Source organism: Mustela nivalis, assembly GCF_964662115.1.
Source record: "Mustela nivalis genome assembly, chromosome: 2".
Classification (NCBI taxonomy): Eukaryota; Metazoa; Chordata; class Mammalia; order Carnivora; family Mustelidae; genus Mustela; species Mustela nivalis.
The window spans coordinates 17,409,057-17,423,432 of record NC_139021.1 but is presented as its reverse complement, the minus strand read 5'-3'; the positions used below and the strand labels follow the sequence as shown (position 1 = coordinate 17,423,432).

The following is a 14,376-nucleotide window of genomic DNA, read 5'->3' as shown; positions in this document are numbered from 1 at the left end:
TTTTAGGTGTTATCTTTTTTTTTTTTTTTTTTTTTTAAGATTTTATTTACTTGACAGAGAGAGGGAGATCACAAGTAGGCAGAGGCAGGCAGAGGGAGAGTGGGAAGCAGGCTCTCTGCTGAGCAGAGAGCCCAATGCAGGGCTTGATTCCAGGACCCTGAGATCATGATCTGAGCCAAAGGCAGAGGCTTTAACCCACTGAGCCACCCAGGCGTCCCCATGTTAGGAGTTATCTTAATTTTTTATAAAACTAAATCTGAAGTAGAAAACCATCTTAGCAAAAATCCATGGAATTCAGTAATTAATATTTATTGAGTGCTTATAATATGCCACGCAAACAGATACACGTGCCCTGGTAATAAAAAAGGGTTAAGAGTATGAGTTCTGTACCAGCCATGTGACCATATGACCCTGGGCAATTGATCTTCTCTTATGACTCGTTTCCTCATCTGTAAAAGAGTGCATGGTTTTCTTAGTTGTTACAAAGAATAAATGAATTAGGAGAAGTATTTGTAACAATGCCTGCACACATTAATTGCTTAGTAAATATTATGTATTCTTAGACATTTATTAAACCAAGTTTAAGTCTTATTTGTGGCTAACACATATTTCAGAGATCGTTACTACTAATAATGGAGACTTAGGAGAAGGCACGACTCTTTGTTTTCTTCCTTAAAGTTCTAAATTTTTATGGTTTTCTTTTAAGATTTTATTTATTTATTTGACAGAGAAAGATCACAAGTAGGCAGAGAGGCAGGCAGAAAGAGAGAGAGAGAGGGAAGCAGGCTCCCCACCAAGCATAAAGCCCGATGTGGGACTCAATCCCAGGACCCTGAGATCATGACCTGAGCCGAAGGCAGTGGCTTAACCCACTGAGCCACCAGGTGTCCCAAATTTATGGTTTTTAAAATTTAAATTCACTTGATTAACATAGAGTACATTATTATGTTAGAGTTTAATGATTCATCAGTTGCATATAACACCAAGTGCTCATTACATTAGAGAAGGCACTACTTTTTAAAACTTGCCTTTCATATACTTCCTTTCTGAATATTCTCACATTAGAGAGAGGAAGTCCCCTGCTGAAAAATATTCCCAACTCTCTACTCTCTCACCAGACATGCCCAGGGCAAGCCCTGGGGCTCAGTGCACCCATTTCACCCAGTTCTCAGGGTTTCTACAACTTCACTCAATTGGCATAGCCTTGTTACTTGGCTGCCAGAATTAATGAAGGAAAGCCTTCTTATTTAGCCTTCTTTCCTCATTATCTATAAAATGGGCTAGGTCTTCATCTTTTTTTACTCTTCCATTCTACAATGGAAAGAGGAGAAACAGAAAGGAATGGGGGGCGGGGAGCAGAGAATGAGCATGAACAAGCAAGGGCAATCCCCTGGTTAGCCTGTGAGCCAGTCTTCCATCATGCTTAGACATTTAGGCTCTGGAGCCAGGAAGCCTGGGTTAAAACCCAGGTCTATAAGCCATGTGACTCTCAGCAAATGACCTACTTCTCTATGTCCTAGTTTTCTGACCTATAAATTTCAGAAAATAAAAGTACCCACCATCATGGTGTTACTGGAAAAAAAAAAAAAAAAGGTTATATAAAGCACTTGAAACAACCTGACACATGTCAGCTTTTATCATTAATCTAATGAGAGCTGTCTGCCAACATTCTTCCCTTTTCCATTCTATGTTTCTTGATTCCTTTCCGATGAATTCCTCATTTGAAATGATAGCTTGTCTAAGTGCTGTGCACTGAACTGAAACATTTGATCCTCTTACAAACCTTCACACAGACCTGACTGAGTACTCCTTCATATTTATTGTTCCTCCCACTAAAACCCAAGTTCTTTATTACACCATGCAGTCCCACACCTGGTACAGACATTACAGACACAGTGGTCAGTGACTATTGACTGAACTATGCAAACTGCTATGAACACAAATTGCTTTCTAAACTTACTAAGCAAATTTGATATGCAACATGTTAGTGGTGTTAGCTAACACTCTGTTGATAATCACATTAAAATACATAAATGTAGCAAATGAGTGATATATATCTTAAACTTATACAAGGTTCTAGGTCAATTATATCTTGATTCAAAAATTTCATTTCAAAATATTTCTAAACATTTCAGATTCATTTACAAAATTTAGACAATACCAAAATACATAAAGCAATGTTAATTCTGAGAAAAATCTCAACAGAAACTGTATGCCTGAATGTCACCAGCATAGATATCTCTAGATATCTTGACATTAGTAGAAAGGCCAGAAATGTATGTGATTAATTAGAATCCTTCAAATAGTCTCAGGGGGCAGAGCTGAACAAAAGATTCACAAATCTAGTGCTTCCTCCTAACTGTCCAACGAGCTGAGACTTTGAGTAGAATCAGAAAGATAATGAGCCCTGGAGAGGCTTCAAAGTGCAATAATGAATAGAGAATTGAAAAGACACGCCTATGAAGAGAACTTCAAAAGGATGGCAGGGAGTTAGCACAATGAACCAGCAACACTAGAGGAGTCAAAAACATCTGGATGAAAAGTAGAAACTATCATCAAACACCTGAAAATTATTAAAGATGAATTTATATTTAAGGAGACAGAAGTACATGTGTGTGTGCATGTGTGTATGTATAGTTTCAAGAAAATGGATATGAAGATCATAAAATCTACTGGACATTGGATCATGAAAATTTCTTCAAGACTCATGAAAACAGATACTGTTTTTCAACAACTGAGTACAATTCACCAACACCAGTACAAATAATTCTTCCAAGAAAAAAACTTTAAGATCCAACTTCATGCACCAGTCAGCTTTTTGTTCATTTCCTTAAATAATGAGATTATAGAGACAGAGACATTATGAGATGTAAAAATAAATTCTTATAATAAGATAAAATTGCCTTGTATGTTATCTATTCTAACTCTTAATTTTATAAGGATAAAAAGGTAACCTGGGAATCTATAAAGTTAAGCCACTTCTGATCATAAGAGTTATTCATGGAAAACCTAAAAGAGATTACTTAAGAGATTTAGATTCTATCTTCTTAGACCACAATCAATGATTAGACTACAAAACCATCTTTTTTTGTTGTTGTTGTCTTCATACTTTTTGAGTTTCTAAGTCAAGCCATATTCTGTGCCAGGTACTGAGTATCATTTACAAACAGATAAAACTCGTCCCTTAGACTACGGAGTCTAGTGAGAACACACTACCGACCAAGCACTCCAAGAAAGAGTTGTGTAGGCTCCTAGTTCTGAAATAGAACATTGGAATGGATATCTACTTAGAAGGATCTGGGAAAGGTGTGAAAATTTAAGCTCTGACCTAAAAAAAGAAGGTATGCGTATCAAGGTGTGGAGGAAAAAAGTTTCAAAAACAAGACGCATCTTGGCCTCAACTTGTTGGAAAACTACATAAAGTACATTTGGCTAGAATCTACCCATGCAGAGCCTCATGGGCTAAGATAATGGGTAATCTATGATTTGTCAAGTGATTTGAAGCTTGAAAGTTACCTGGTCAAATTCACTTCTGTAGAAGAACACTCTGGCACTGAACCAAAGGAAAGAGCCAAGGGCAGAAGTAGAGAAGCTTATTAAGATGCAAACCCAAGTCTAGATAAGAGGAGTCAGCTTGAACTAGGGTGGGTATGATGGAGATGAAGGAAATCGCATAGATTCAAGAATAGGTATGTAGGTAAAACCAAACCTTGATAGAATAAATAGTGGGATTAAGACAGAAGAATCAAGAGGGACTTCTTGATTTCTGCATTCAGTTGAGGAGTCTGTGATGCCACTGACTGCAGCCCCAGTTGTATTCCCCAACTGAAGACCGAGGAATAAAAATAAATCAAAGGTTCAGATTCAGGGATATTCTGTTTGGGGTGTTTGGTAATTTACTCTAGAAGAAGTGACAAACTTACAACTGGAGATGTGAAATGGGCAACTCTGAAAAAAGGCCCAGGTTAAGACTGATTTTTAGAAATCTATGTTTTTAAGTCTTAAAATAGATGGGATCATCTCATGAGAGGGTGTACAGAGAAGAGAGGAGACCAGCTTTTGAGCTCTCATGAATGGCAACATTAACAATCTCTTCCCCTCTTTTTCAGGTATATTAACTTCCATTGCCTCTATCACAAGCTGTTTCTTTAACCATACCTGTGGATATAACCAAATAAACCAAACATCGTTTTTATGTCAATTCTATTAACTCAGTTTCACAATAACTAGGATATTTGTGTAGAGTAGATTACTTTTGCATTATATAATGTAACCAAGAAATGTTTATCTTAAATATTTTCATAGCATTTATTGAGAACTTACTTTTGCACCACATAGTATGCTGTTTTTCATTAGTTTTTCACAATCTTATCAATAACATAATTGCTATTATCCTTAGTATGCAGATAAAGAAATTGAAAGAGATTAAGAAACGCTACCTTATCATTGCACAGCTAGTATGAGAGGAACTGGAATTAAACAGATGAATGATAACTCCAGAATCCTATCTGAACATTGAGCTAAATCACCTCTTTTTAACTCTTGCTTTTCAAGGTATTTTCATATAATCCTAAAACTGCTTGGTGAAACAGGAAATACAGGATATAGAATTTAAAACTGTAAGACTCACAAAAGGTAATTTTCCAAATGCATCGTGTCAGAGCTGAAGAGAATATTTGCCACAGTGTTGTTATGTATCCATACACAACTGGGCCAAGTATAGACAAAAGGTATATCCAAAAAGGACAATGAATGACAACAAAGGTTTCACACTACCCCTTTACTACTAGAAAATTCAAAGGCTTATCTAACTAGTTTAGTGGTATAAACAAATGTTTTCTCATAAACCTAAGGATTTACATATCTCCCTACTTTAAAAAGGACTGCTCTATTCCTGACTTGCAAACAACTCCACTCCCCAACAATGGATGAAATGAACAAATGAAAGAAGAAAAGGAAGGACAAAAGGAAGGAAAAAGAAAGGCTTGTATTTTGCTTGATTAGAAGATTCACACACATCCCTTACTTGTAATAACCAACTTCACTTTTATTACAACACACTGTTTCTCAAGGAAACATGAAAAATGGACATTGTTCAATAAAAATCTCTTCAGAAAAGGGTTGTTTGGTCTGTTGAAGGCCAAATAACCTGCTGACGAATGAATTCTTCAGATATGCATTGTTTATTTAGGATTGTGCAGATGGGTGATCTCTTTTGAAATTTCAGCCTCAAACATTATCTTATTCAGTTCCTTAAAAAAAATTTATTTAACTTAATTTGTAAAAAAAAAGAAAAAAGAAAAAAAAATCTGTGGGTCAAATTCTACAACATGCCTGGAAACCACTAGAAGCAACAACAGATTGGGAAATCCCTGGTGTAGCTAACAGCCTGAGTCACTCTGTTTTTGCTGTTGTATTGCCATTGCCTTCAAGGTCAGTGATGGATGAGTGATGGAGTCAGCTTAATTCTTTATAAAATCCATGCCTGAAGTGGCAGCCAAGGCCAAAGGGCAAAGTTGGCTGGATCTCTATACCTAGTGTACTGTTCCTACTATTTTCAAGGGCTCTGGGGAGGCCCTTTGATGGGGGGGCGGAGTATACAGAGTTAATATGAATTCACTCTTTTCCTACTTCTCTACCCAACACACATTGTTGCTCATTTCCACGACAGACTCCTACGTTCTGGTTGCTGTATCAAACATGCCACCCAGGTTCACCGCCAGAATAGAAAAGGTGATTTTGCCTGGCTGAGGCAATATGAACCTATTCATAAAGCCCACGTAACAAATACAGTCTGATTCAACCACTCCATTTCTTCCCAGTCCCATTTACTGAGAAGTGTACTTTGGCTTAAATGTGTATTAACAAGGAAATCTATGTTTGTGGTGACCTGCTCTGAATGAGCCCCATTCTCCCAGAAAGTCTTCTATTATACCAAGGAGGAAAAAAAGAAAGCCTGATGGGTTGGGGAGAGTTATTCATAGAGAAAGATGTGCTGACAGCTCTGAATGAATAGCTTTCCTCCTCTAGGGCTCCAACTGCAGTAGGCCCCCAGGCGAGGGAACGCACTCACTCACCAGAATCCCAAAACGGCAGTCACATCCAACCAAATCCTGGAAGTGATTAGAAAAGAGGCCTCTTTCCTGAAAAAGCAGCTTTCAACTTGCTGCATGCAGTATTTTTCTTTTTTTAAGTTTGGGGGGGGGGGGGGAAGATGAAGTTTTCAGACCAAGTTTCAGTAGGCCTGATTTCTCTGTCCACAATGGCTTCCTGCGCTTGGTGTGTGATGAGCCTAACGGGGCTGCCATGTTGAAATAGTTATGAGCTACTCAAGAGCCTCTAATGAATTGAGATTCCATGTTATCAAGTTGTTGTTTATCACAGCAACAAAGCAGACGGGTGGAGGCTACAGACATCATTAAGGATCATTTCCTTGGATGGGGAGAAGTCCTGGGTTCAAGTTCCATTTATTGTCAATAAATCTGGGTGACACATGACAATGTACTAAGATTATCTAAATCTTATTTCAAGGGAGAACACAGATGGCTTCTTGAATCTAAGCAGCTGGCTTTCATTTATTTTATCATTTTATGTTTTAAAGAACATGTAAGACAAAAATAAACTTGAATGCTTTAGGGTGGTAAAATCTTTCCTGTCCTCCATAGGCCCCTGCCACTTCCTTTTGGATTTCACCCCACCCCACTCATACATTAAAACAAATTCCTACTGAGCATCTCCTGTGTGTCAGGTACTAGCTGGGCACTGGGCATTCAGCCATAACCACCCCCCCAAAGAAAGAGAGACAGAGAGAGAGAGAGAGAGAGACAAAATCTCTTCTCTAATGGAGCTCACTTTCCTGTAAGGGGCAGGGTCAGACAATAATAGGTAGGCGGGTAATGCACAAGATAGCTTAAGTGTTATGGTGGGAAAAGAACAGGGTGAAGGCGAGAAACAAGGTTGCAATTTCAGATAGGGGTTCTTGTGAGAAACTGACAAACACGCAGTCACCCCTTCCATAAGAAGCCTCAAACCCCCCATCAGTCCTAACATCAGAAAAAACCTAAAGCAAAGCCTCTTCTTGCAAATCACAAGGATTTTCATCTCCTGTCTGTCTACTCATATGGCAGATAATAAGACTAAAGCTCCCCCAGTATCCAAGAATTTAGCAGGAAAGACATTTCTATTGGCAGAGGATGGAGGAAGAAAGGCCAAAGTTTGTTCTGTTTTGATCTGTTATTCATCCTTGGGTTTTAATGTACTAATGAATCCTCTCTTTTGAAACGAGGTTTTCTTGTGGAGAACTCAGATATAGAATAAGCATGTTCCTATAGAAATGCTGAAGTACACCTGAAACTAATAGAACACTATGGTAACTGGAATTAGAATAGAAGGTTTAAAAAAAAAAAAACTTTAAAAATAAACTTAAAAATAAAAATAGCATGTCCCCACTTACTCCCAACTCTCACCTCAATGGCACCCATTTACAGTACGCCCTTGAGAGATTCTCAGACTTTCCCCCAAGCTCTGTTCTAGAGTTTGCATAAAGGGTCTCTACAACCAATTCAACTATAGCCATGTCCAGGTCCCAATCCTATGTTCTGTCATGTCTGTCATCAGAGCCTCACACTTTGTCCCAGGTATGGTTTGTACTTTCTCTGTTCCTTGAACCAGTAACTCCAGTTCAGCAGGTCCACAGTTTCTGATTTAGCCCTTCCTAGAGATGCTCCTTCAGGTAACCACTCTCTGGGTCCAACTGAGAAAATGGCTACATGTCCCTGCACTGCCCCAGGTCCCAGAGCTCTCAGGGCATATTTGAGGAGGAACCTTGGGCAAAGTACCACACACATCTCCGTTCTTCCTGGTGCTCCAAATGAAGCGACATTCATCCTCCTCCAGACAAGACAAATAATCACCTCAGATTCTCCTTCCAGGTGTGTGTTTCCCTCTCAGCATTTATCTCTAGACCCCTCCAACACACACGAACTGGGGAGTGAGAGAATTCCACAGAAAGATCTTGGAAATAAGAATTCACCCAGAAAAAAAAGTAAGGCTTTCAGAAAATATTTCCATTTGTATCAAAAGTACTAAAAACAAAGAGGCAGGTTTTAGCAGGTAGGTTTACCAACTGATTCCAGACAAGCAGGGAATCCGAGTGTAATGGACTAGAGCAGATGGTCGCTTTCTATCGTTAAGACGGAAACAGTGAATGGATTGCACAGAGAGGAGAGGTTATCCAGAGAGCCATCCAGATAATCGAGGGTCCACTGCAGGGTAGTGCTAATGATCAGGTGCCTCTGTGTGTGGCTCTTATATTTATGCTTGTGTTTTATTAGGCTTGTCCTTGAAATACTATTGACTTCTTCCTATTTGGGCTTTGGATGGGGCTAACCTCTCCCAAGTAGAGGTGGTATCCTGAAGACAGGTACACCAGAGGAAAATGGGCTTGGGAGCCAGGTATGAACTGGAATCCCTTCCCTGCTACTTATTATCTGTATGGCCCTCGGACAAGTCACCTTGCCCTTCTGAGCCTCAGCTTCACCCTTTACAAAAGAGGAATAATAGTGTCACCTTGCAGAAAATACCTATGAAGTCCCTAGCACATTAAAGGAAGCTATTATGTAAAACCAGAACTGTTTATAAGAACAGTGGTCATCATTAAAATATACATAATTATTTATATCTCTTTTGTAAAGGGTGAAGCTGAGGCTCAGAAGGGCAAGGTGAACATTTAAAATATCATTTTTAGAAATATCTTAAATATATCTTAGAAGTATCCTAAAATATACATTTTTAGAAATATACATTTTAGAACAAAATGAATGCCAATATGTTGCCATTCATTAATATTCACTAGACACAAACAGTCATTCTCTGCTCAGTGAAGTACAGCTATCCCCCCAGGCCAGACTCACATTTTCTTAACTTGGAGTTGAAAAATCACCAAGGCATGTTCACACTAGGTCTCCAAGTATCAGAGAAATCTGGGATTCTAGTACACAAAGGAAGGAATTTCATTTAAGATTTTGAGTTTTAAGAAGACATTTCAAACTTTTTATCTTTTCCTCAGCAATGTATTCTTCTCTTCTCTACAGTTTTTAGGCCAACCACTAATACATCATTTCGATTCCTTCAGAATTTTCCTTCCCTCACCTAAAACTGTATTCTACACTTTTACAAAGGATACATTAAATGCTTACCTTATCCAAAACTCAGAGCTCTAAGCATGTTGGTTATTTCTGTTTACCCGCTAAGTGGGGACAGTGAGAAAGTATACTTTATAATCTGCTAAGTGTCCTAACTTCAAAATTTTACTGAGAAGTGGAAAATTTCAGTTTGAAGGGTTTCACATTTAAAGTTACATGCATGAACTGAAGACCTCATTAGTGTTTTTATGGGCTTACTACTCCAAATCAGCATGACTCAAATTTGCATAAAGTATGATCTGGTTGATTCTATCTGGAGAGTTTCTTTCTCCTCCCCATAGTTCATTCCTGAACTATGTCATACAACCTAAAGGTAAAACTTGCTGGGCTCATGATTGAAATGTGTCACCCACTGAGCAGGCACAAGGCAAAAAGAAAACCCTTCAGGGCATCATTATGTCACCTCCAAATCTTGCCTAATATTATTATTTCATTTAACTGAATTACAATTTAAGAAACATTTGTTATTGTTTATTATGTACCAGGTACCCACCAAGTACTTTCACATGTATTGTCAGAATACAAGATTATTCTCAGGATACAAATAAAGAAAACAGGTTGTTACATAACCAAGATTACACATGTAACAAGTAGCAGAAAGATACTTAAACCCAAATCCTCTAAATTCTGCTCTTTTCAATATCCTACATATCCCAGTAGCATTTATATATCAATATTTCTATCCAGGAGTGGGTTGTTGGGGTAGGGAAAGAATGAAAAAAGAGAAAATTATAATACAACAGTTTTGAAATCAGAATAGTTTGAATTTTTGAATAACACATTGGTTAGGAGGAAATAAAATTATTAATTTGATTCTGGTTTAGTACAGTAATTATGAGAACACTAGATCAGGTTCCAGCATGAATGTGTTCAGTGGTTTCTTGAATGGAGAAACATCAGTTCAGTATTTAAGTCAGATGTTTAGTTTATTTTATTCATTGATTAGCGGGTCAGTTGGCTAATCAACTGGCACATTGGTGGGTGAGTTGTTTTAAACCATTAGATTAAAAGTAGTTATCTTTAGGGGTACCTGGGTGGCTCAGTCAGTTAGGCGTCTGCCTTCGGCTCATATCATGATTCCAGGGTCCTGGGATAGAGTCCCACATGGGGCTCTCTGCTACTCCCACTGCTTGTGATTTTGCTCATTCATTCTCTCTCTCCCCTTCTCCTCCCTCCCCTGTCAAATAAAATCTTAAAAAAAAATAACTATCTTTAATTCCCAGGGCTATTCTCAGCATTCCAGAGATGCCTACACTAAGAGAATCAGTCCTAGGCAGCCCCCTATATCTTATGGGGGACATAACAGAAATGGAGCTCTGTGAAGTCTTTCTTTACAAACTTCCCTTTCCACATTTAGAATATAGTCCTAAGTAGTCAAGACCAGGGTTTCACAATGGTACCATGCCCTTTCAACCAACTCATTTCTTTTTTTCTCTCTTATTATTTTATTGTGTTATGTTAGTCACCATAAAATACACCATTAGTTTTTTTATGCAGTATTCCAAGATTCATTGTTTATGTACAATGCCCAGTGCTCCATGCAATACATGTCCTCCTTAATACCCACTACCAGGCTCACCCATTTCCCCCACCCTCTTCCTCTCTAGAACCCTCAGTTTGTTTCCTGGAGTCCACAGTCTTTCATGGTTCGCTCCCCACCCCTCACCAGTTTTCCCCAATTCACTTTTCCTTTCCTTCTCTTAATGTCCTTCATATTACTCCTTATGTTCCACAAGTACATGAAATCATGTAATAATTGCCTTTATCTGCTTGACTTACTTCACTCAGCATATATAATCTCCTCCAGTCCCATCCATGTTGATGTAAAAGTTGGGTGTTCATCCTTTCTGATGGCTGACTAATATTCCATTGTATATATGGGCCACATCTTCTTTATCCATTCATCTGTTGAAGGGCATCTAAGTTCTTTCCACAGTTTGGCTATTGTGGACATTGCTGCTATGAACATTGGGATGCATGTGGCCCTTCTTTTCACTATATCTGCATCTCTGAGATAAATACTCCAATTTCCGGGTCATAGAAACCCACTCATTTCAAATAACTCTTAGCCTAGTCTGTTATAACCCTTTGAAAGCCATACTAGGTTACCCCCCAAAATCATTCTCCAAATATCTATATCTAAGAAGAGAGCAGCACTATCAGAGGCACAACTCCAGAGCGTGATGTGGACATGGTAACCGGAATGCTCCCGGAGTTGTGCACTATAGAGGCCACATGGCCATATGCACTGTAGCCTCCAATTGGCCCCCATCTCATGACTCCAAGAGAACATTACAGATTAGATAGAATCTTAGACCTAGAAAGGATCATGGTGATCAGTCCAATCACTAAATCTATAGCTGAGAAAATGTGGCTCAGATAAGTTAGATTTCTAAACACAGATTGTACAGTAAAAGAGGGAAGGCTAAAACCCATCCCTCATATTCCATCTGATTCAGACAATACCTACACAGAGCAACAACGAACAGTTCTGTAAGCATTTTACTAATTACTTTATTCTTATCATTTGGAAAGCCTTAAGTACTAACACATTATGGCAGTTTAATGAGATGAGCAGCTGAGGCTGTCCTACGTGTCAACTAAAGTATGGCATGATGGTTAAGAGTGTGTGACAGGAGTCATACAGACCTGAGTTTGAAATCTTTTTCAGCATTTACTAACTCTTTGACCTTAGAGAAGTTCAACCTGAGTCTGTTTCTTCATCTGTAAAATGGGAAAGTAACGTACTGCCTAATTTACTCCTGAAGAGGTGTGTGAAAATAGTACAGTTAGAATGCTTAGCACTCATCTATATTATTTATCTACTCATTGCCAGGAAGAACTGAGAAGTGCCTATATGAGGCCCTGGGATAAAACCATGAACAAAGGTAGACAGTTGATCTTCTCAAGGACTGCACTCTGCTCTACTCAGGATGTAAGAGTTCCACAGGGGAACTCATGACCTCATCACAATGGGTGCTTGAGCAAAGATGTTCTGCCCACCCTGTATGCATGTGTAGCTGCAGCCTGTCCCATCCCTCCAGCTCCATTTCTACCCAGTTCGAGCTACCTTCTCTTGTCTGGACTCTTCCACTAGCCTCCATTCTATACAAAGAAGCCAGGATAACCCTTGTAGTATGTTACTCTACTTCTTAAAACTCTCCAACCACTGCTGAACTCAGAATGAGATCCAAATTCTTTACTTGCCTTATAAACCCTGCATGGCCCGAACCTTTTAGATATCTCCATCTCCACACATTCAACTTGCTACCTCTGCCCTCACTGGCCTCTGTTTATTGATTTCTGCTTTACCGAACATGCAGAGCTCTTCATCTTAGAGGTTTTACAAGTGTTGGTCATGCTTTCTAAAAGGTCTCCAACCTCCCTCACCAGTTTTACAAAATGAGCACATTCCCATCCCTTAAGCTGCATCTTCTACCTCCACCCCCAAAGGGTGGAGGCTGCCATGTACATTTGTGCAGATTGTATCCTACAAAAAGGCATCCAACCAGGGGCCGGAGTCTAGCAGGAGTTGAATCCAACTCTGTTTGCTTGCCAAGCTCTGTGTTCTACGCTCAGAGAAAATGCCATTCTAATTGTCATGAAGGTACACAATGGGCCAACAATGGCACTACCCACCTTCTAATTTCCTTCTTAGATTTTTCCACAGTTTTTTTTTTTTGTGGCTTTATTAGGCTGTTTCCTTATTCATTTGTATGCCTATTTAAATAACCTACAAGCAAATAAAAAATAGGTCCTGTGTTTCATTCACTATTGTTCCAGAATGGTCACAAGGGTGATGGTGTTTGAAAGAAAAATTCCAACAGACACAGAAAAACACATTTCATGGAAGAAATATATGGCACACACAGAGCAAGAAGCAAAGAAGCCTACAATAGGGAAAGGAGCAGGATTCTCTGGTCTGCATTGTGACTCCTGAGGATGCAAAACTGCCAAAGATGTAGTCTAAACAAGAAAAAGATAACCTTAAAACAATTGCCAAATATTTTCTAATTGCCAATACATTGGCAGTATGTTTTTTAATCACTACCAACTCCTTACCCAACATCCCCACAGAGCCTCACATCCCCTGATGCGATGGTGTTATCAGGGCATACCGGCCACTCTGCTCTGCAGTGAGACCACCCACTGTTTTTATTGTTGCTATGATTTGAGTCATCCCACTTTGACACTACCCCCATTACAGCAAAGGGAAAAGAAAAGAAAGAAAAAAAGGCAGGATCCTTTTTAAGTCTTTGAGATTACCTCTCTTACCTCCTCCCAAGACTTAGTTATGAGTCTTCCTAAATCAGTTTCATCTTGGTCAAAGGACCAACAACAAGTACAAAATTTTAACTATAAATGAATATATTCTGGAGATCTACCTTACGGTGTATAGCAATTAATAATGTATTGTAATTATTATAGTCAACAGTACTGTATTATATACTTCAGAGTTACTAAGAGACTAGATCTTGAATGTTCTCATCACAGAAAATAATAATTATGTGACATAACACATATTAACTAACAGTACAATGGTAACCATACTGCAACATATAAATGTTATCAAATGAATAATATGTAGCTTGAACTTACATGAAGTTATTTGTTCATTATATCTCAAAATATAAAGGATATATTATGAATTCATCAACATCTCTCGGCGAAGTGGAGAATGTTACAAATAAGTTTCCATATTCTTTGCCATTAAAGAAATTTCATAATCTTTAACCCTGTCTGTGGTCATCCTTCTGTCAACACAATCACAAGTTCTTGTGGTCAAATGCCTTGACCATGGCAGGCACTCAATATATGTTTGTGGAATTAATGGAGTGTGGATGGTTTTGATACCCTTGCCTGGAAGGGATGTACAGGACTTCCACCCACACTACAATGGTTACAACTCAGTAATATGGCCACATTAACTGCAAGAAATGTTGAAAATGTCATCTTTATTCCCAAGGGTAGAAAGAGATTGGGTCAAGAGCTAGACCACAATTGTCTGATTTCACCTTTGCCACAGCCATGCTTGGTTTCACCTTCAAAAATGAAAAGGAAGGTTATTTAACTGTTTAACCATCTTGTCCATCTAAAAATGAGTTATATACATCAAAAATGTCATCTGAGAAATTAAAATTTCCTGAACTATGTAAGGAAAAGGATATAGAGA

The 14,376-nt window shown here is 38.6% G+C and overlaps 1 long non-coding RNA gene across 1 annotated transcript in view; it reads right to left on the bottom strand.

The window, feature by feature from the left end:
* The window catches only part of LOC309860161, a 338,031-nt gene extending 329,059 nt beyond the window's left edge, over positions 1 to 8,972 (bottom strand). The window contains exon 1 of the long non-coding RNA XR_014309200.1: positions 8,913 to 8,972. This is a non-coding gene — a long non-coding RNA (uncharacterized lncRNA). The remainder of the gene's footprint in view (positions 1 to 8,912) is intronic.
* Between the last annotated feature and the right edge of the window lie 5,404 nt (positions 8,973 to 14,376).